At 39.3% G+C, this 21,903-nt stretch overlaps 1 protein-coding gene across 3 annotated transcripts in view; it reads right to left on the bottom strand.

Moving 5' to 3' along the window:
• Positions 1–18,791, bottom strand: part of snphb (syntaphilin b) — a 37,971-nt gene extending 19,180 nt beyond the window's left edge. For 2 of the 3 annotated variants that reach the window (XM_042410460.1, XM_042410459.1), the window contains exon 1: positions 18,682–18,791. The gene's annotated coding sequence lies outside the window, so the exon portion shown is untranslated. Of the gene's footprint in view, positions 1–16,662; positions 17,500–18,681 lie in introns of those variants that run through there. The other variant, XR_006096022.1, reaches the window with a different exon arrangement.
• Positions 18,792–21,903: the final 3,112 nt, after the last annotated feature.

Genomic DNA, 21,903 nt, shown 5'->3' on the forward strand with positions numbered 1-21,903 from the left:
TTTTTCTGTATTATCCAAAGGCAGTTACTTTTTGTTTCTACATATTTGACAGTAGTGTTCAATGTTTACTTTCTTCTCAAGGAGTACTTGTGCTCCTAAATTAAATTATTTATGCGCACACATAGAACTTTAGGAGCACACTGAAAAATGTTCAAGTAACAGTTTATTAAAGGAAAAAAATATTTACATACATATTTAAATGCTTTGTGTGTGTGTGTGTGTGTATGTATATCAAAATGTATGTTCTCTTTAGGGGCGCTCTATCATGGCAAAAATCATCAATTTTGGCGATTGCCGATATATGTACATAATTTTTCCCACTTCCCACTTTTTTTTAGTTTATTATACAGACAGGATTAATATTTGGTCCACAGTCCGAAGCGGGGGGTGGTGGTAATGCACCTAATACGCTGGTTGCCAACTGCTGTAATAACCCCAAAAAAGGAGAATAAACGGTTTTATCAAACAGAGTGGTACATCCTGTCAGCCGAGGTGCTTCCTATCTGTGCAGCCAAACACAGCAGCTCTTCCACGGACTATTTCTCCCTGATGGTCCCGGTGCTTCTTCCGCAGGCTTCACTTCACTTAATTGACCGACAGACCCACTGGTTCTCCCCACTTTAACCTTGGATCCAAACAGACAGCCAGGGCTAGCTGAGAGGCTAGTGTAGGCTAACTGGTTGTGCTTCTTTCGGTCATGCTGCAGCTAACGCTCCGCTAGCCTTAAGAGCGTCGCCACTTCTTGTATCCGTCGTTTCAACTTTAAATCCCTCTAGCTTTTCATATACTTTTATGGTTGTAATTTGTAGTTGCACAGTGTGCGAGTAAATTTTTTCCCCAATTTGCACACATCTATTTTTAGGTACAAATGTGAGTCAACTTCCAGAAAGTCCCAGAAAACACCATTTTATTTATGTGATTGGTGCTACTGCTTGCTTGATTACTAAAGATAGAAAACACATGTAAATTCAAGATTTGTAGGGCAAAATCTTGTGACTCATTTAAAGTTCAAATGAAGTTTGTATCCAAAACTATGTGGAAGCAGTAAATGATCAAAAAGGTGTGGGTTTGCTCACACTCTCCATTCAAATATATGAGTATTTTTCTGTGTCCAGCTGCAGTTACTTATTGTCTCTACACACCTGACAGTACACATGTCAATCAAACTTTGACCAGGTCATTGTGGGTTAAAAGTCTGTACTTTTCTAAAAATAGACTTGATGAAAATTAGGAAATTAATTTCTTTTATACACAAACTCATCAAGAGTTTTCAATTTACTAATTGAAATTCAAGTGAATGGGCCAAAAACTTGCATTATTTTGATGACACAGGTGTGAGCAAGGCAGACATGTCTCACCCTGCAGAAAATTCTCTTCCTTGCACTGTTGAGATTTGATGTTTCACCATGACAGAGGAAGTTGCTATAACTTTATCATAAATGCTCCAGTCTGCACCAAACTTTACATGTTTGACAAAAGTCCCGGCCTGAACACGTCTACATGACAATATTCTATCAGTGATGCAAACTGGCTGAATAACCCTAACCCCCTACGAAATTGCAGCAAAGGGCAAAATAGTGGACAAAAGAAGTGATGTTTATCTCCTTCTTGCACTGTCTGAAAACAGCTTGGGTCTGAAGACATCTACATGCCTGTGACAGAAGCCCTTCGATTGCACCGCGGCACGACATGCACGGAGGCGCAAGGGCCCGTTCAATGCTGCTTGCAGCTTTAATTTCTAAATTCCTCTGTTCCCAGCAGATTCCCAGAAATGAAAAAAAAAAGATTGGAATTAGAGTATCACAACATCCACTAGGAGCACCAGAGTGGTGAGTATAACATGAGTCTGTTCTGATGGAAATGGCCATTATATTAAATTTACCATGTTGTTGTAGTAGGCTACAGGTAATTCCACACCCGCCAATGCTTTTTTTTTACACAGCCTTTATTAATAACCATCTTTTATTTTAATACTGGCTTCTACACAAGGATTCATGGTATTCAAACATACATGTGGCTGTGTGGATGTGGAAAGAAGAGGATGGAGCACAGCCTGCCTGCAATCCCATAAACATTTAATCATTACCCCTGTCAGTGACTGTCACCTGGCAAAGCTCAAACTGGCATTATATTGCTGGAAAAGGCAAATGCAAAAATGTCAAGGGATTTGTGCCATGTATGGCATTCATGGAGTATGCTAATAAACAACAACAACAACATCTGCAAGTATCTATTGTATCAGGCTTAGAGAAAGAGATGCACATGGAGGGGTAAAAGAAGGGGATAGTGCTCAATCAATAATACATCACACACACAACTTAGTGGGCTCTTGGGTGCCAGATTTGTATGGTTTGTGTGTCTATCTGTGTGTGTGTAAATGCAAGGCACCTGCTGTAAGTCACCTTCGTGCTGTGATAGCTCTACACGCTGTGTTGTTTCCCTGCCAACCTCATCTCTCTTTCACTACAGGCCAATGCTAAAACTCAGCCAGTCAGTGAATGAGGACATACGTCATTACTGGAAATAAAGCATTGTATTCTTATCTTCTGCATCACTTCAATATCAAATTACAGGTTATTCATTTAAATCTTGCTAACACCATAAGTCTACCTACTGTATAACCTGAGCTCTACTTTAATTCATCTAGCAGTGTTCCTGTACTCTCTGTCATTGCAATGTTTAGTTTTTAGCATTACTACTTTGATTGGAACAACAACAACAACAACAACAACACACACACACAAAACAAGAAGATTGAATCCTCAGTCCCTGTAGAAATTAATTTATCTCATTACATGCTAAATATGTGTCCAAAATTAATTTTTGAATTGTTTTTTTTCAAATCAAAATTTCAATCAAAATTTCTCTTTTCCTGTAAAACATACAGTGGTAGAAGAAGTATTCAGTACCAATACAGCAATGTAAAAGTATTCCATTACAAGTAAAAGTTCTGCATGAAGAATCCTACTAAAGGTACATAAGTATTCCCATAGGAAAGCAAAATCCAAGAAGAGATCTCATAGTTGTTTCTGTCATTTATCCTAGACACAAATGAGCTATTTTTAAGACTAAGCAGACCAAATGCTTTTTCTCCTACTTCTCAAATTCAACTCAGGAGAAACAACCACATAAAATCTCATTTATGTCTTACTCTGATCAAAACAAGAGACCTCTAAATGATCTAAAGTCTAATTTAAGTCTCCTGAACATGGGACCATGAGATCAGAGAGAGAGCTCAAAGAAAACTCAGCTATGACTCCTAGGATCTCATGATTCTTCTCAAATATATCTCAGTTTTCTCATAGTGACCTCAGCAGAGACAACCACATATAACTCATCTGTGTTTTACTCAGCAAAAGAGGGGGCTGCGCTAGATGCCATGGGTAGCATCACAGTACTTGAGTCCTGCTAACAGGATTTTAGGATAATACCCCCTCCAACCACAATATAGTTGCAATGGCAGAGTGGCGCTGTCCGTATTTCTGCTCAATAACTCCACCGGAAGTGAAGCAACTGCAGAAGAAACTGCAGTGAGCTATCTTTCTTTTAGCTTAGCACCGCACGTTATGCTCGTAATGTCTTAATGCAAGGCTCCTTTGTTATGTTTTTTATTTGGTAACGCTCCTGTTACATCTTAAAAGTTGTTAGGGGTTCTCAAAGAGCGTTTTGTATACACATCTTAATTGTCTTAAGTTAAATAGTGCAACGCTAACTCTGTTAGCTTTGCCATTTTTCTATGGGATTTCCCATTGTATTAATATGTTGTTAGCACTATGCTAAGTGAAGATTATTGTCCTGTCAGCCAGTTCAGTTTGTGACGTTAAGTGTCATATTGTTTTATTCAAGTAAAATTTCTGCATTCAAAATGTATGTAACTGTAAACATTTTTATCGGTTAAATGTAGGTTAAAGTCATCAGATAAAGTCTTCAACTGTTTCCTGCTGTTGAGGGAAAACCTCTGTTAACATATTGTTAATTGTAACGTTAATGGAGCCAAGCTTACCGGTAAACTTCTACCACTTCTAAAAGATCATTTATGATTTCTCATGAACAGACACTAACTCATTCTGCAAACATTTAACATAAGTCGAAATTAATTTCAGCTCCATGCAAAGTGAATAAACATGTTGTTTCCTAGATAATTTAGCAGAAGACCTCAGTAATATGTAAAAAGTCCGTTTTGTCAGGTAATAAATATCAACAGTGTTTGATGATAAAAAAAAAAAAAAAAAAAAACATGAACCAAATGAAACCAAATCAGATTGAAGTGATCTCAAAAAGATATACAATGGAGATCTTACTACTTTCTCAAGAGTCAAAGAAAAGACCATCATGAGCAAAAGATTTTTCTCTGGGTTATCAGCTTGATGTGCTTAAAATATTTGTGGTGGTTTGGTCCCTTTGACTGATATATTATTATATATGACATCATTAAATTATTAATACTGAGGCATCAGTGTAGAAGCAGCAATTTACTGTTGTAGCTGCTGGAAGTGGAGCTAGTTTCATCTTTAATAGTGTGTTGTATTTTAAAAGCTTATATTATCCAGTGTGTCAAATCTTCATCTGAAAAGTAACTAAAGCTGTCAAATATCATGTAAAATCACATTTGACCGTTCGTTCAAGGGTAGCTATGTAGTAGAACAAAATCTTAGCAGTAGTGTGTGTTTGAGTCAAAATACATGAGCTGCCTGTTCTTTGTAATGCATCATTAAGTCTACACAGACTGCGTAGCAAAAGCAGCACATTAGCAGGGCAGCAATAGCAGCTTCAGTCCTCCATGTGTGCTTACACAGGAGGCATAAAATGGAAGAAAATAGACTTGAGGGGCAAACATATGCTTTGGACTCTAGCTGTGCACATTAAACACATGTGAATCGTGAGTCTCTACACAGCATGTGTAGACAGCTGTACTGATTAAAATAGAAGCGTATCTGTTCCATCAGTCGCGTGTGAGATGGAATACTGAAAAAAAGAGCCTGTAGATAAAGCTGTTCACACATTTTCTGTGCTGCTCCTCAGCAATTTTTCAACATGCAAATAATATAAAAATAAAACAATTTGCTTAATTTTTGAAACGCCTCAGAAATTTGGTTCTGAGGTTTTCCAGGGTCCTAGGTGTTTTTACCATTGCTTTGTTTTTACCTAAAGGTCATTTTATCTGGTCTTATCCTCTTTTAATTTAATTTTATCCTATTTTATTTATCCTTGTTTTTATTGTTTTATCATAGTTGCTTTGATATGATATGATATGATATATTTGTCTTACATTTTCTGAATGAATTGTGCTATATAAATAAAGTGTATTATTATTATTTTGGGCTGCAACTCATGATTATTTTCATTATCCATTAATCTGTTGATTATGTTTTCAATCAATCAATTTGTTGTTTGGGCTATAAAATGTCAGAAAATAGTGTCAAATGTCGACCACTGTTTCCCAAAGGCCAAAATGCAACTAAAATGTCTTGTTTTGTCCTGACCAACAGTCCACAACTCAAAGATGTTCAGTTTACTGTCATTCAGGACTAATGAAACTACAAAGTATTCACATTTAAGAGGCTGGAATCAGAGAAATTTTACTTTTTTTGACTAATCAATTAATTGATTAAAGGTTGCAGCTCTATCATTATTATTGAATAACATACACACTTTAGTCACTATGAACAATCCAAATAATCTTGGAGTAGTTATAGCTCAGACAGAATTAACCTCAGATCAGTGTTACTATCAGGACAGATGATCAACTTTCTGCACCCTCATCCATTGTTATTATTGGGTGCAGATCTGTGCAGACAGTGTCACCCAGTCACACTCTGCTGACATTGTTACAATGACTCCATTTTGACATTTTAAGAAAATATATAGTACAAACCTCATATATCAAGATGCACACACACACACGGACACACCTTGTTTAGCTTCTGTATTTACTACGTAATTATATCCAGAATTAACAGCCTGATGCCTCAAAATCCTATTTCATTTGTGTCTTGGCAAAGAAAACAATCAATTATCAATCTGCTTAATCAGCTAAGAAATAAGTTGATGTAATGTGATTTGCTGCTGCACTGAAACTCTGCATCCTCAGTGTCAGTGGAGCTGTCTAGATCTGAGCTACAGGGAATATGACATTTTCATGAAAATGATTAAAGAATAAATCAACAAGAAAACAAATGAATACCTTTGACATGGGCACACATATGTATGAAATGCATGCATCAAAGGACAATAAAATCACAGTCATGTCTTTAACGCACAATATTAATATTAATTAATATTATTAAAGAGTAACTGCATCCCCAGGTCTGAGCCTAACTCCACCCACTGCATAAAAAATGCTAAAAAAAGAGAGCAAGGGGCTGAGAGGGAGGCAGGGAGGGGCTGAGGGGAAGGGGGGGGAGAAAGGGGAGGGGTAACGTGGCTGTGAGGCTCAGTGACACAATAATAATGAGAGGAAGACAAATAGTACAACGACATTGAAACGAGCCAGAAATCATTTCGCATTTCGTCCTGTAGCTCTACAACTCTCCAGCTGTCTGGTTCTACCAATATCAGTTGGTAACATCTTTTTTTTAAACGTTAAATTGTGGTGTAACTGGAGCCATTACTGAACCTGTCCGCCTGCAGCTCTGCAGCTCTGCTCTGCTTTTGCCAGCTGATAACTGCAAAAACAGACAGTCAGAGAGTTGAAGAACTGCAGGGTGAGATGCGAGGAGGATTTCTGTTTTTTTGTGGCTGCCAGCAGCTCTTCCTCCTGTGGACAATTGCATACAGAGAGATTTCTTCCAGCAGGCCAGCACTGCCATTAGCGCCTGAAGCTAAAACTGTCTCTCTCAATCAGCATATATTTATAAAATTAGTGCAGGCGGGCTGGGGGAGGTGGATGTTGTCATTCTACCATTTATATAAATTTCTCCCAAACGGTTGACTCTACATCAGCATTGGTCCCACCTTTTCAGGGCTCAGTTTAAACAGCAGATGACAGGTTGAGTCATTTTCAACCCATGAGATGCCAATTTTTATAAATTTGGTGTCAATGTCAATATTAAACACCAGAATTGATGTGTTTCATCACAGTACAGTCATATAATTTAGTTTACAGCTCAAAAAACAAGTTTTAGTGTGCAGTACCTCTTTAATGAACACCTACTCCGATTGGCTGGAGGTCTGGCCCCCACCTTTACCCCCAGCCAATTGGAAAAAGACCTAATGAATAATGCAAGTTCCCTTACACCACATTTTTACCTGGAGTAATGGCTGCAGCTGGAGACGTAAGACAGTATGTAGTGGTCTATGAACCAGAATCTGATCCTGAATGAAGGGGAAGAACCTGATGTTGTACAGTTGAGATTTAAAAAGGATGTTTCAGAACGGTAAGATCCTGTCTAAGTTTCCTCACAAAGTAAAAATCATTTTTTCAAACATAGCCAGAGGTTGTTAGCTTAACTTTAGCACAGATATATTCCTTTAGCTGAGTGCGCTTGTTTTAAAACTCCATCCAAATATTGAAGATGAAAAAGTAGAAAATCCTGCGGCATACTAAGTCTTATTATGCAGACAGTCGGCTAACCACAACCACTCGCTGATAATGAAGGGAAAACTGTTTCCAAAAATGAATTTCAGCCATTCCTGATGCAAACTTCCATCGTCTAGGAGGCTGTAAAGATTTTTTAGCTGTTGAACCACTAGCAACACTTCCAGTGTCCTGTTTTGCTCGTCATCCGGCTGAAATGTAAACTCTGACTTTCTGATGAGGGCCCACCATCACCCTAATCCATCCCAAAGCTCATTTTTCTTGTTTTCCACAATTCCAGTCCTTTAAATGTACAAATCACATTACCAGGCCTTAGAACACAGAGTATCTATAGTATACTTTATAATATAGTAATCATATTATTTAGTTTTTTAAAACATCATAAAAGGCAATTTTACAATTTTACACCACACAGTGTGACATATAGGCCCAGGAAGGCAGCATGTTCTCCAGCTCTGGCCGCTGTCACAATAGATCAAACTACAGCACAGCACATCATACAGGATTTATTAAGTTAGGCCTGTTATGTAACACCATCCCCGGCCACAGACAGCCTGTGTGAGGTAGACACGCGAGCAGCTTCTGTGCTGACAAGACGGAAACACAGAGCAGGTAGGGAAGAGATAGGGGTGGAAGAAGGGAGATAGAGAGATGAAAGTAAATGAGATGAGAGGAGGAGGCTGCACATGTCAGGGACATTGGAAAGGTGAGAAAGAGAGGAGGACTAGATGAAGAAGGGATGTTAGTTTGAAAGTAGATGGACAGTACCATTTTGTGAAGTGTGCACACACACAAACGGCCATTGTTCACCCCCCTCTGTGTCTGCAGCAGAGGAAATGCTGCAGTTTCTCTTATGAAAGACATTGTGTCCTTGATACCCAGGATGTTGCGACCTTGACTGATCTCTGTATGTCTAAAACAAATGTTCTGCAGAATGTGTGTGCACATGTGTATTGGACATGTACATTCTTCCATATAACCAGTGGCAAAGAGTTGAACCAAATACTGCTTGTATTCAGATGAGACGAAAACAAGAAAAGGCAGAGAAACAAAGGGAAAATAAAGCTCCTCTCCCGGACAGACTGTAGTGGTAATGCAACTCACCACTTGCACCCCATATGGAGAGCAGAATGGGGAAAGGAGGGGGTGTGTATGTGTGTTTGGGAAAGTGTGACTCACGCCAGCTACACTCACGAGTCTCCTCGAATAAACTGTGCAGTCCTGTCTGACGAACAAGCAGTTGCAGGCAAGCAGAGGTTTACAGACTGTTAGACAGCCCCGGGATCCACAACACTGAGTCACTGCTATTAATCCAGCAGACCCATTCAACAGTGAGTGTGTGTTGGTATCCAAAGTTCCTCCTGTCCTTTGCAACACTTTCCCTGTCTGGTGTTTGGAAACTGGATCATGGATAAATGCTAACTTTTTAACCTACTATGTGTATTGTCTGTCCCACTGTGACCTTGTTATGTCATGCAGAGGTGAACATTATGCTGCGTCAGGGTGCTGTGGTGAGTTGTACATCAGCGACCTGTCATCGTGTACCTAGTTGACCAGTCTGAAATGTCAACTGTAAAACTGTACTATTCCATTTTAATAAACCTAATAAGCAGGGCTGTTAGGTAAGACGATGCATTACTTGTTGGTTTTTCTAGTAATAGGTGGTCTAACAAATTGCTTTTTAAATTTTAGTGACAATATTTCAGATGACAAGGGAGAGTTTTTGTTTGATTTTTAAAGGACATATCATTTTTAATTCAACTGTATTTAAAGGACCAGTGTATAGGATTTAGTGGCATCTAGTGGTGAGATTGCAGATTGCAACCAACTGATTGTCCCTCCCCCCACCCTCCTGTTTCAAGTGTGTAGGAGAACCTATGGTGGCCATGAAACTCGCGAAAAATGTGAAAATGCGATACTCCCTCTCTAGAGTCAGTGTCTGGTTTGTCCGTTCTGGACTAATGTAAAAACATGGCGGTGCAACATGGCAGGCTCTGTGGAAGAGGACCTGCTCCCTATGTAGCTATAAAGGGCTCATTCTAGGGTAACAAAAACACAATGATTCTTATTTTCATGGGATTATAAACTTATTAAAACACACTTATTAATATTATATTCCATTTCTGCCAAGTCTGTTCCGGTAGATGCCACTAAATTCTACACATTCCACCTTTAAATATTTATAGGAGGTGTTAAAGGAATAGTTTGACATTTTCAGAAATACACTTATTCGCTTTCTTACTGAGCATTAGAAGAGAAAATTGTTTAGCAGGTGATTAGCCAGCTTTAATTAGCCTGGCTTAGCATAAAGACAGGAAGCAAGGGCAAACAGCTAGCCTGGCTCTGTCCAAAACCTGCCTACCAGCACCTCTAAATTTTACTAATTAACATGTTACATCTTGTTTGTTTAATCTGTACACAAACAGCAATGTAAAAATGTTTCTTGGCCAGGTGCAGTGACTTCCTGTGGTCTAAATATGAGGTTGCTAGCCAACCAGTGGAGACGCCAACAAGATATATAAATCTATATATACGCCAACAAAATTTTCATTCACCAGCATGATTTTGTAAAGGTAACAAATGTAATGTCAGGGATGGAAATTTTGGACTCTATACTGTATGATGTCTTTATTTGCTCACACAAAAATTCTAATTAGTGAGATCCATTTTGTGTTCTCCTCATCTGACAACAGTTAGCTAAGGAAGCTGGTCCTGCCAGCAAGCTACATTTCCTGTACTCAGTGTTCCAAACTCCATAAGTTGAAACACTTTCATCTGATTTAAATAATAGATCTGTGGGCTGAATGAAGCAGTGCATCTCTCTCTAGGGCACAGTCTTTCCTTCTGACAAGATGACGATGACTCATTCTCTTATCTGGATATACTGCACAGTCAGCAGCTTCTGATTAGCATGCTGCTTGGGAAACACATCAGTGTAACCCACCTTATGTGGTACTATAAGTGCTATAAATACTCACAGCTGTGCAGACACAAGATGAGGTGAACATTTTGATTGTGTAGTTGACTATGATGGTTCCACTAACTCACTAACTGACATTTTCTTTCAAAAAGATTGTACCTGTTTACTTTGATAAAATCATATGTTGTGTGTGAATAGTTTAAGTGAAATGAGATCATTAAAACAATGGAAAAGCTTTTGGAACCTCTTGTAAGAATACAAAATATTTTGTTGGTGATCATGTTTGTTTGTTATTCATATTGTTATGTAGCCACGTTTGGTCCCTGTAGTCCACAGCAACTCTGCAGGAAGAAAGCCAGACACATCAGACTCTTCTGTGTCATATTAAACACTGAGGTCACCATGTTACAGACAAAAGCTGCATCAACTGTGATTATGAGATACTGTGTGGTTGAAAAATGTTTCTATTTAACCATAGTGTTTTAGAAAACTATGAAACGTGGATAGACTGAAGAACCACATATGTAGCATATACAACGACATGCACATTGGTTATCATGACATTGGGTTCTTTGTTAATTACCAGGAAGTTTGGCGGACTCAGGAGGTTCAGCGGACTCATTTAAAGTTCAAATGAAGTTTGTATCCAAAACTATGTGGAAGCAGTAAATGATCAAAAAAGTGTGGGTTCGCTCACAGTCTCCATTCAAATATACGAGTATTTTTCTGTGTCCAGCTGCAGTTACTTATTGTCTCTACACACCTGACAATACACATTTCAATCAAACTCTGACTAGGTCATGTGGATTTAAAGTCTTTACCTTTCTAAAAATAGACTTGATGAAAATTAGGAAATTAATTTATTTTACATACAAACTCATCAAGAGTTTTCAGTTTACTAATTGAAATTCAAGTGAATGGGCCCAAAACTTACATAATTTTGATGCCACAGGTGAGAGCAAGACAGACATGTCTCACCCTGCAGAAAATTCTCATCCTCACACCGTTGCAATTTGATGTTTCGCCATGACACAGGTAGTTGCTATGACTTTATCCAGTCTGCACCAAACTTTACATGTTTGATACATGTTTTGATCTCAGCCCCAGCAGCGGGCAAAATAGTGCACAAAGGAAGTGATGGTTATCTCCTTCTTGCCCTGTCTGAAAACAGACCGGGTCAGAAGACATCTACATGCCCGTGACAGAAGCCCCTCGATTGCGCCGTGGCCTGACGTGCGCGGAGGCACGAGGGCCCGTTCATCGCTGCTTGCAGCTTTAATTTAAATGATAATGTCTTCTACAGGCAATGCAGATATCTTCTCTCTTGGTGGTGAGAAGTAATGAATGGAGTGGATCAGCCAATGCAAAATGTGGAAAATGCACAATTTAGCAAAGTGTAATTCTTCTGGATTTATTCTGGATTTAGATTGTATTTTTTGTATCTAGTGCACACAAGATTAAAAAAAATCTCTCAGGACTTCCTGGGCTATGTAGAATTCACGCATCATTGATTGTATTATTTAAACCTGTCAAACCAATCAAAATGTCTTCTGTAAAAAAAAGTCCTATTGTGTCCAATACCAACCCTGTCTCCTAGAAATTATGTTCATATACAACTAAACTCTTCTCCCAATTATGTTGCCTGGACAAATCGCTGCTTGGATTATGTTCACAGGTAATGTTTTGTGGAATGAATGAAGTTACATTTGCAGTTGTGCTCATAAGTTTACATACCCTGGCAGAATCTGCAAGATGTTTACCATTCATAGTGTCTATAGTTGTGACCATAAAACTCAATTTTGGTCTCATCACTCCAAATAACTTTGTTCCAGAAGTTTTGAGGCTTGTCTAGGTGCTGTTTGGCATATTGTGAGCGGGCTGTTTTGTGGCATTGGCACAGTAACAGCTTTTTTCTGGCAAATAAATGGCTTCACCTGACCACTATCCCGAAATAAAACAAAAGTTTTCAGCATGATCAGTCATATTTTCCGAAGAATGGACAATATCTCACAAATTCTACCAGGGTATGTCAACTTATGAGCAAAACTATATATATCTCTCTGCAGTTGCAGGGAGGAGGTCTGGGTGAATGGGGAGCGTACAAGATGCAGGACTCTGATACCACAGACCCGGTTCACGTCCTGAGTCCCGCGCTTGTGTCAGGTTTAGGCAACAAAAGCACTTTGGTTCAGGTTAGTGAAAGACCGTGATGTGGCTTAAATGTGAATAAAAATGTTGTGCTTCAAGTCACTGCAGACTTTTCTCTCTATTTAACCAAGACCATGATCTTTTCTTAACCTTAACTGAGTGCTGCCAGTGCCTAAACATAACAATAAAAACTTTAATATTGCTGTAGTTTCTTCTAGCGGATATTGTACTGCAAGATCGGATATTTTGTTGGGAAAAAAAGAACTATGTACGTTGTCTGTGAACATTTCACTTAGACTAGTTCAGAAACAACATTTTTGCAACTTGCCAAATATGTTAATTAACAACACTTTCTCATTATGTTGAGAGAAAATGGAATTCAGCCAGTTTTACATTTCTAGCCAAATGTTTCTGTTGTTGCAATTCAGATGTATATATGATCATGGATTTTTTATTACTCCTCTTTTTCACTCAAATTAGCTTTGTGCCAGAAGAAACTCTGATATGATTGTGAAACATAACATCAATCATCAATTGTCCAAAGTGCCAGCTGAAACTAAGTCACTATATTGATTGATTTTAACTATGGGCTCCTTTCTGTGAACAGGAGAGACATAGATAACCTTGCTGCTAATATTAGTTAGCAGAGTTAAAGGACAGGTTCACAATTTTTCAAGTCTGTCTTAAAACAATAGTCAGGTGCCCAAGTGAACATTGAAATAGTTTTTTCTTGCCATAATCATTCCTCCTCTTCATACTAGCTTTTAGAAGATCCCTTAATAATCCTCTTACAATGGAATTGACAAAGTGATGGGGGCTAAGAAAACCTCAGTGTAAATTTGGGCACCTGACTGTTGTATTAAGACAGACTTGAAAAATTGTGTACCTGTCCTTTAATATAGAGAATTTGTTGACCCTTCCCAACTACCCAAAACTAGCCACAATTCAGTTTTTGTGAAATTTGTCAAGCAAACAAGAACACTGGTTTTCAGGAGGCAGACATGATAGAGAACTCATGCCAACAGCATGTTAACACACTCAATCCACACACTGAAGTGCTGAACCACGTGTTTCTGTTGAGCAGTTCATATGCAATGCATGCTGGTACATTTAGACGCTGTGGTGAAGGCTGTCTGAGCTGTGGAATGGCAGTTACTGATCTGCCAATATGTGTAAAAGCCAGCAAAGCGGTTATACTTTTAATTGAAAACATAAACAAGAGCAGACTGGACGTCAACATAATTAGCAGCTAAACTCTCCCTCAAGCCCTTATTGCTCCAGTTAAGCTGAACATGCATCTGTTCCAACAATGAACGTGCATTAATGTGAAGCAAGATATTGCTGGAGAAGAATAAAGCATATACTTACACATTCATCAGATCTGTCCTCTCTAAACCCAGGCTGAAAATACTGTTTAGAGTGGAGCACAAACAGTGACTTTAGGTTTTCACTATGTATACAGATCAGGCCAATCCTGCAGAGTCACCCTACTGCTGCAGCGGATGCAGACTAGCTTAGCTAAGATCCAGCAGAGCGCAGCAATAAAGCTACAGCGCAGCTCTTACTGGACCATCAATCATCACAGCACTTAACACTGAGAGAGAAAGGGAAAGATAGGAGAGGAGACTGAACAAGGACAGAGTAAGAGAAGTACAGGATACTTTGGTTTTAGTCTAGATTTTCCATTTTATTGGTTTGACATTAGGGTTTCCTTCAGAGTTTCTCACACCATAGTCTCACTGGATTCTGACAAGATTTAGTCCTCATGTGGCTGCAAATTCTGAGTGAAAAGCATATGGTATTAGTCCTACTTCTGAGGCATAGCTCTCTTATCTCAGATGACTGGTAACCTCATATCTGTGCTAAATCAGGTAAAAATCTCAAAATATCTTACACCATGGGTTTATCATTTGTGAGCCAAGTGGCTGCGATTAAAAGTACACCAGAGCACCGAAGCCTGAGTGATCACACTAATAGTCTGTGGCCACTTAGCAAAAGAGCAAAAAACATACAAAAACAGGAAATCAATATTCACAATTCACCAACATGTGGGTGGAGAATGAGGGCTACACACATTAATCTCTCTCCTTCAGGCTCCATTCAGAGTAAAGATGCAATGACGTGATAGGCTAAGACAGCAGCAAAACCTTTTTATCCTTTTAAGTTCTTGTAGCTATGTGGTGAATAATTATTTTGAAAATAGTACCACAGCATGTCCAAAAGAGTCACAATTAAACCCTGGCAGAACAAGTGCAGTTACTGTGATTGTAGACTTAGAGTTGAAATGTAAGAAGTCTCCTACAGGGATCACAGCTCAGACTTGTTCGGGTGTCTGATGTGGTACAACTTAGTTTACCTGAAACTGAAGTGCATGTTTTTTGTGAATAATTCACTCTGTAAATTGCTTTTCTTGAGTTCTACTTTGAGAAAAAGTCAGCACCCAAAAGGTAGACATGTATATTCTATATTTTTTGTTTTCATGACAAATGCATCTGATTGACAAGACCCATGACACTGTTTACATAAAAGCTGGTAAACTCTTCAAGTAAAGGCGTGGACTACCTGTCCACGTCAAGGTGTAATTATCAGTATTTACAGCTTGAGCACTTGGTGTGGAAGTTAGTATGCACACAGACTATCTCAGTGGGCTTTTCAGTGCAGTAAAGTGCATGTGTCAACCTGTCCCTTTATTTCATGATGAAATATACCAAAATAATAAAAGAAAAGGAGGGAACAACACCATTACCCAAATACTTTGAATAAAAAGGGGGGGAAGAGGACTAAGTGCTGAGTGTAAGGGATTGATGGATCGTCTGACTGGAGCTTGATTGCATTCACCAGTAACTAGTCAGTACCTTAGTTCTTGGCCTATATGGATGGACAACTTGTTTCTCAACTTGTTCAACTGCCTCAGTTTAAACTATATTTGCATAAAGCAGTAATGTCAGCATTCTACATATCATAGAGCAGAGCAGAAAGTCACACTGAGCCAGACTGAGCCAGACAGCAGCTGGCTACACAAGAGCCCACAAGAACAAACAACAACCCACAGTAGCTTTCCTGATAAAGTTTCCTTCTTACTGAACTTATAAACATGAATAAATAAGCCACCAAACAAACATTCACCCGAGAAAAGTGCACTGCTAACATCAGTTTGCAGGCTAGTTGCTCAGCTTGCACATTAAACAGCATAAACATACCTGCAAATGTCACCTTAGTATGTTTAGATGCTGATGTGGTCCTTACTCTTGAATACCCCTGCTAATAACACATTTTCTGCCTATGACATGTAGGCTACCGTGCAAGTTTGCTGTAGCCTGCCAGCTGCTATCAATCAAACACAGATACCGACACATCCCTCCAGAGTCTGACAGGTAAAGGAGCATTTGTGAAATTTCCCCAAAGACCATTTTCCTCCCTCTGAATAATAAACAACTATTAACAATAGATTTTAAAATCACTATGCCATTATTTTTGACCACAGAAAGGGGCGACCAGCTGATCATGAGATCTACACCAATAAAGACAACACTATAAAAATGTTTTGTCCTAGCCCAGTGGTTCCAACCATGGGGGCAGGCCCACTCAAGCAAAGAGGGATGCACCAATCTGAAGTACACTGATACTAACCTTATCAAGCAGATCAAGTATTGGCCATAAGTGACCGATCCATGTTAAACACAGCTTTTTGCTGTTTCTTTACTTGGTGATTTAATATCACTGTGTTTCACAAGAAATGCATTTTAATGTGAAGGCAATGGTAAACATTTACTGTAAACCTGGAAGTGCTCACAGTGACATTGGTCAATTTTGGCATTTTTTGATGGTGAGGTGTTCTGAAACATAGTCTTAACAAAATCGTTTTTATTACCATGTTTAAGTTCAGAAATCATAGGAGATCACTTGTAGCAGCAGGTACCCTGAGTTTTGGAATTGGTATCCCATCCCACTTGTTGCTTTATACACCTAAATGTAAAGCACAATGAGTTTACCTGAAATGAAATATGTCACAATCACAAATTATGTAATTAAAAAAAAAACTTTCTCCAATCTTTGCTTTTTATTGTAAATTGTAAAAGAAACACTCTGAGAAGTGAACAAGGGCAACACTCTTTGACTCACAACTTATAGACATTATACAACCTCTGACAACAGTCTCAGACCACAGGGATAACTATACTATCTCATTAAGCTCACTGCTATTTTCAAATATATGGTGCACCCATACACAGCAATGTGTTTTTGTTACCTTAGAATGAGCCCTTTATACTTACATAGAGAGCAGATCCCCTTTCACAGAGCCCACCATGTTGCACTGCCATGTTTCTACAGTAGCCCAGAATGGACAAACCAAACATTGGGTCTAGAGAGAGCTTTGGTGCTTTTTGCGAGTTTCTCAGCCACCGTAGGTTCTCCTTCATGCTTGGAGGGTGGCGGGGTGGGGGGGTGGTATTCTGTTTGTTGCAATTTGCAACCTCACCGCTAGAGATCACTAAATCCTACACACTGCACCTTTAAATGGTGTAATTAGTGCTACAACCAACAGTCAAGAGGAAGATGATGGCTACATGCTCTCTCCAGGCAAGAAGGATGAAAGACAACAATCAGGAGCCTTTGGAGTGATTTTGCATAAATAAAGAATTGAAATGAACTGTTGCTCCAGTGCTGTGAGAGCACTGCTGATTTTGCTTATAATTATCACAGAGTGGGGGTAGGGGGACATCTGGGGGGACATCGCATCTGAGCAAACATCATGCTGTGAAAATGACTGCCAAGTCACCATGGTGATGGTCAGTCCGCCACTTGTGTGGAACGTGAGCAGAAGGGGAGCTGCCATTGGCTGAGAATGTTGAGGAACAGGATGGCGAAGCCTGCTGCTGACAAGATGGCCATGCTGCAAAGGACAAAAGTGACCTGCATCAGAGGACAGTAAATAATACAGAGATGTGTCTCTGTAGTCAGGGCATGTTGTGTTTCTGTTCCCCTCACTGTCGCATTTGGCTCCTGCAATAGTCAGACACTATAAAGATTGTATTTGAGCTCATAAACAAATAAAGGTTGATATGTATGCATGCAAGGGTGCCTGCTTAGTTTTTGGTTCTGTTCACTCTGTCTAAACACTTAATTTGACAACAAGTAAGCATCTTTTGGGTACAGGAGACATAGATTATTAAATTATTAGTCAGTATAAATTGTCAAAATACATCATGTGTTTTTGTACGAAGGTAACCCCTTAAAATCTATGTAACAGAATCTCAATTTCTACACTGTATGCACTCATTCCTGACTGTGCTTTGTGTTGTTACATTAAGAAATAGTCTTCTAGGCTTTTATATTAAAGATGTGGAAGAAAAATTGCAGTGAAGTCAATTAACACTGAGCTAACACCATACAGCCTCTTGGAAACAGGACGAAGCTTTGATATGATTATAGTAATTCACTTGCAACATTTAGAAAGCCACACGAAAAGAGAGAACTATGCTCTGTTATTATCTGTCAGATGGGACGGGCTTTACTGAAAAACAGAAATACTGCAAGGTCAAACTGCTGCGCCAGGCAACCTGTCACGACTTTGCTGCCTACAAACACAGATGGCATTTACATTGAATGTAAGATACACTGTTTCTCCATGCAGAAGCAGCGGGCTCCCAATGGACGTTTCTATTCACCAAGAAAAGTAAGATTATATATCTGTCTTGATACGACGCTGACACTCGTAGACATCATGTATCAGACGCCCAAAGGCCCCGCGGACTTACGCTCAAACATGGGCGCACAGGATGACAAGACGCGCAAACATCTGTCGGAGTGCACTGCGCAGCATCCCTCCATCAGCTGCACCAAAATAAACAGACAGCAGGAAATAGCCGGCGCCTTGTGATGTATGGATGACCGCCTTCACATAAACGCTAAGCTTCCTGCACGGTTACTCCATTATCCACGTACCCATGTATTATTTCTAGTCCTTGATGCACACTCCACTCTCTCCGCTCCACAAGCGCGTGCACCACAAAATGACAGATCTGCCGCGGCCAATGGCACTCAGAGTTCAATGACAAGACCCGGTAATGCTTACCTGCGCCCCCCTTTCCCGTATAGCGCTGTTTCACGGCTCCATCGCCTCGATTTTCATTGTTTCCCTGCGGTTCTTCACCAAGAGCTCCGCAGCGGTGATCCTGGCTCACACGCCGGGGAGGTGGAGGGGGGGTGGGGGTGGGGGGGAGGAGAGGACAGGAGACGGGGGCTGGGCCAGGGGGATGCAGGAGGTGCGCTGGATGGCTGCCGCGTGAGGAGAGGCACACAAGGGTATATGGATGGAAGCATCTGCGTCACGTTACGTCGGATTTATTTTAAAGGGAAACACCACTAAAAGCGTTGAAGAGGACTCATTTGGCCTTCAAATGATAACTAAACAGTTCAGCGCAGACTACAAGCCTCTATAATGTTAATATCCTCCAGTGGTGGAAGAAGTTTTCATTCACTTCATTAAAAGTAGTAACACTAAATAAAAATACGCCATTACAAGTTACAAATTCAAACTTGTAAAAGTAAATAAACATTATCAACAAAATGTACTTTATGTATCAAAAGTAAAAGTACTTATTATGCAGAATGGTCCCTGTTAGTGATATATATTATTATATTATTGGATCATACTGCATACATCCAGAGGGAACTTATTTTTAAAATCAAATTTATATACTGTTGGACTTTAATCTTTAATACACTACATTATAAATTAAACTGAGAGCATATACAGTATTTTATATCTAAAATCAATCTGAAAAGTGACCTTCAGCTGTCAGATAAATGTAGAAAAAAAACAATGTTTAGCTCTGAAATGTTGTGGAGTTGGAGTATAAAATAGATTGTTAAGAACAAGTAGTTCAAAATTGTATATAAGTACAGTACTTAAATGTACTGTACTGTAAAATCCTGAGTTACATTTCACACTGACAGTGGACATCATATCTCTGTTGTCTTTGATCACTGTTTCACCTTCATGATGCGGTTTGTGTGTTGCATTTGTTTTCATGATTGATGACTGGCTGGCAGTATGTTGTTTTTGATCAATGCAACTGTATCTCATACAGGTGATTTGGCCTGTTTAAATTATATTAGATATTCTATGTGGCTTTGAAAACCAGTGCTGGAAGGTAACTGTTACGAATGAGAACGGGGCAGACAGGTGGAGGACCCAAATGCAGACTCTACAGACAGACAGGCTTACATTTAGTCAACAGGGAATGAGTCAAAAGTCAGGCAAACAAAGTCCAAAAGGGGAAAAGGCAGGCAGGCAGGTCAAAAACAGGCTGAAGGTCTAAACCACAGGATCAGGCAGGAACAGGTGCAGGAACAGGTAATAAAAGGAACAGGAACATGGGAACAGGCAGAATCAGAATCAGAATCAGGGTTACAGTTAGTGTCAGGGTCAGGGTGGTGAAAACGAAAGAGTCTATGGAAGAAACTATGACAGACTGGCAGGGAGTGAATTATAGAGACTGGTATTTGTACTGAGGAACTGATGAACGAATGGGCAGTAGGTGCAGACAATTATTGATTGGGAACAGGTGAGCAGGTGCGTGTGGTAAACAGGAGGCAAAGTCCAGGGGCATGTGGTGGATAGGTGGAGAAATGGCAAAGACTGGAGCAGACACCGCTAAAGGGCTGGAGGCAGGGACAGAGAAAGAAAGGGCAAGGGCAACACACACAAGGCCTAAGCAGGAATTGTGACAAACTGAGTACATTTACTCAAGTACTGTACTTAAATCCAGTTTTGAGGTACTTGTACCTTACTTGAGTATGCTACTTTATACTTCTACTTCACTACATTTCAGAGGGGAAACAACAAAGTGATGCTTACACATGAATCATCAATAATTATAATCCAATAATATATTGTGAAATGAGCCAATCTTGCATAACGATTGTTTAAATTTTGGATCTACCTTTCTGACTGATGTGGGGGATCCACCCACCCACATGTATCAGTGGTTGTAACTGTGATTGTGGAACTTCAGAGTTAAAGTCCATGGGCTGGTTATTATTTTGTCTAACCAGAAAGCAGTGCTTTGAACTAAATGCTAATGTCAGGATGATAATCTTATTTTAGCGTGTTAGCATGCTAATATTTTCAAATTAGCACTAAACATAAATTACAGCTGATAGAAATGTCATCAGCATCATCATGTAATTTTGACCTGATGATGGCGCTAGATGAAAAGTTAAGGAATCACCAGAGTTGTTACAATTCATCCTGAGGGGGACATGAATGTATATACATAATCTAATGGCAATCCATCCAATAGTTGTTCAGATATTTCAGTTTGGACCAAAGCGGTGGACCAACCAAAACAGTTTTGTTACCTTTCCTTGCTTGCAGATAGTTTACCCACAGTTATTGTAAGGCATAAAGCTTTATAATTTGAGTCACAGATCACAAAATCTGACCCTGTCATTAAAGGTTACCAGTTTTTTCTTAACCAGTGGTTTTAATTAATTTAATTATAATTTTATCTCATTGTATCGTTTAGGTTTTGGATTTTATTTACCTTTTTATTCCTTGTTTTACCTGTAACTTTCTTTTTGAAAGGTGCTTTACTAATTAAGTAATTATATATTATTAGGGCCCCAGCACCTCGTGGTGCAAAGGCCCTATTGAAACTGAAGGAATTCCTCTTCTTCTTTTTTTTTTTTTCTTTTTCTTCCTCTTCTTCTTCTTCTTCTCCTTCTTCTTCTTCTTCTTCTTCTTCTTCTTCTTCTTCTTCTTCCAAAAGAAATGCATTTTTGAGGGCCTAAACATGCTCGAAAACGTATCAAACTTTGCACATTCGTCAGAAGTGGTGAAAAATTTGATATTTTATGAGTCATGGGCATGGGCGCATGGGGCACATGTATCATGTCCAGATGCACAAAAAAGCCTCTTGGAGCCATGCCCCAAGTCGAGCAGGAAGTCAGCCATTTTGACTTTAATGTGCAATTTTGATGCAGTTTTTGCCATTTCCATAGGTTGTATTTCAACAAACTCCTCCTAGAGCTTTAACTCCGCCAACTTCAAATTTGTTCAGTGTCATCTAAAGACCTTTCTGATGAACAGTTATCAAAATCTTGAGTTTTCACTGAACAACCTTGTCGTGGTGACGCAGCAAACTTCGATGTTTCGCCATGAAACAGGAAGTTGTTGTAACTTTAACGTACATCATCCAATCTGCCCCAAATTTCTCATGTTTCATGAGGGTGCCCTTGTGAACACATCTGTGTGTCAATATTGAATCACAGTCATAGCGCCACCTACTGG

This window comes from Thunnus maccoyii, chromosome 4 (assembly GCF_910596095.1).
Source record: "Thunnus maccoyii chromosome 4, fThuMac1.1, whole genome shotgun sequence".
Classification (NCBI taxonomy): Eukaryota; Metazoa; Chordata; class Actinopteri; order Scombriformes; family Scombridae; genus Thunnus; species Thunnus maccoyii.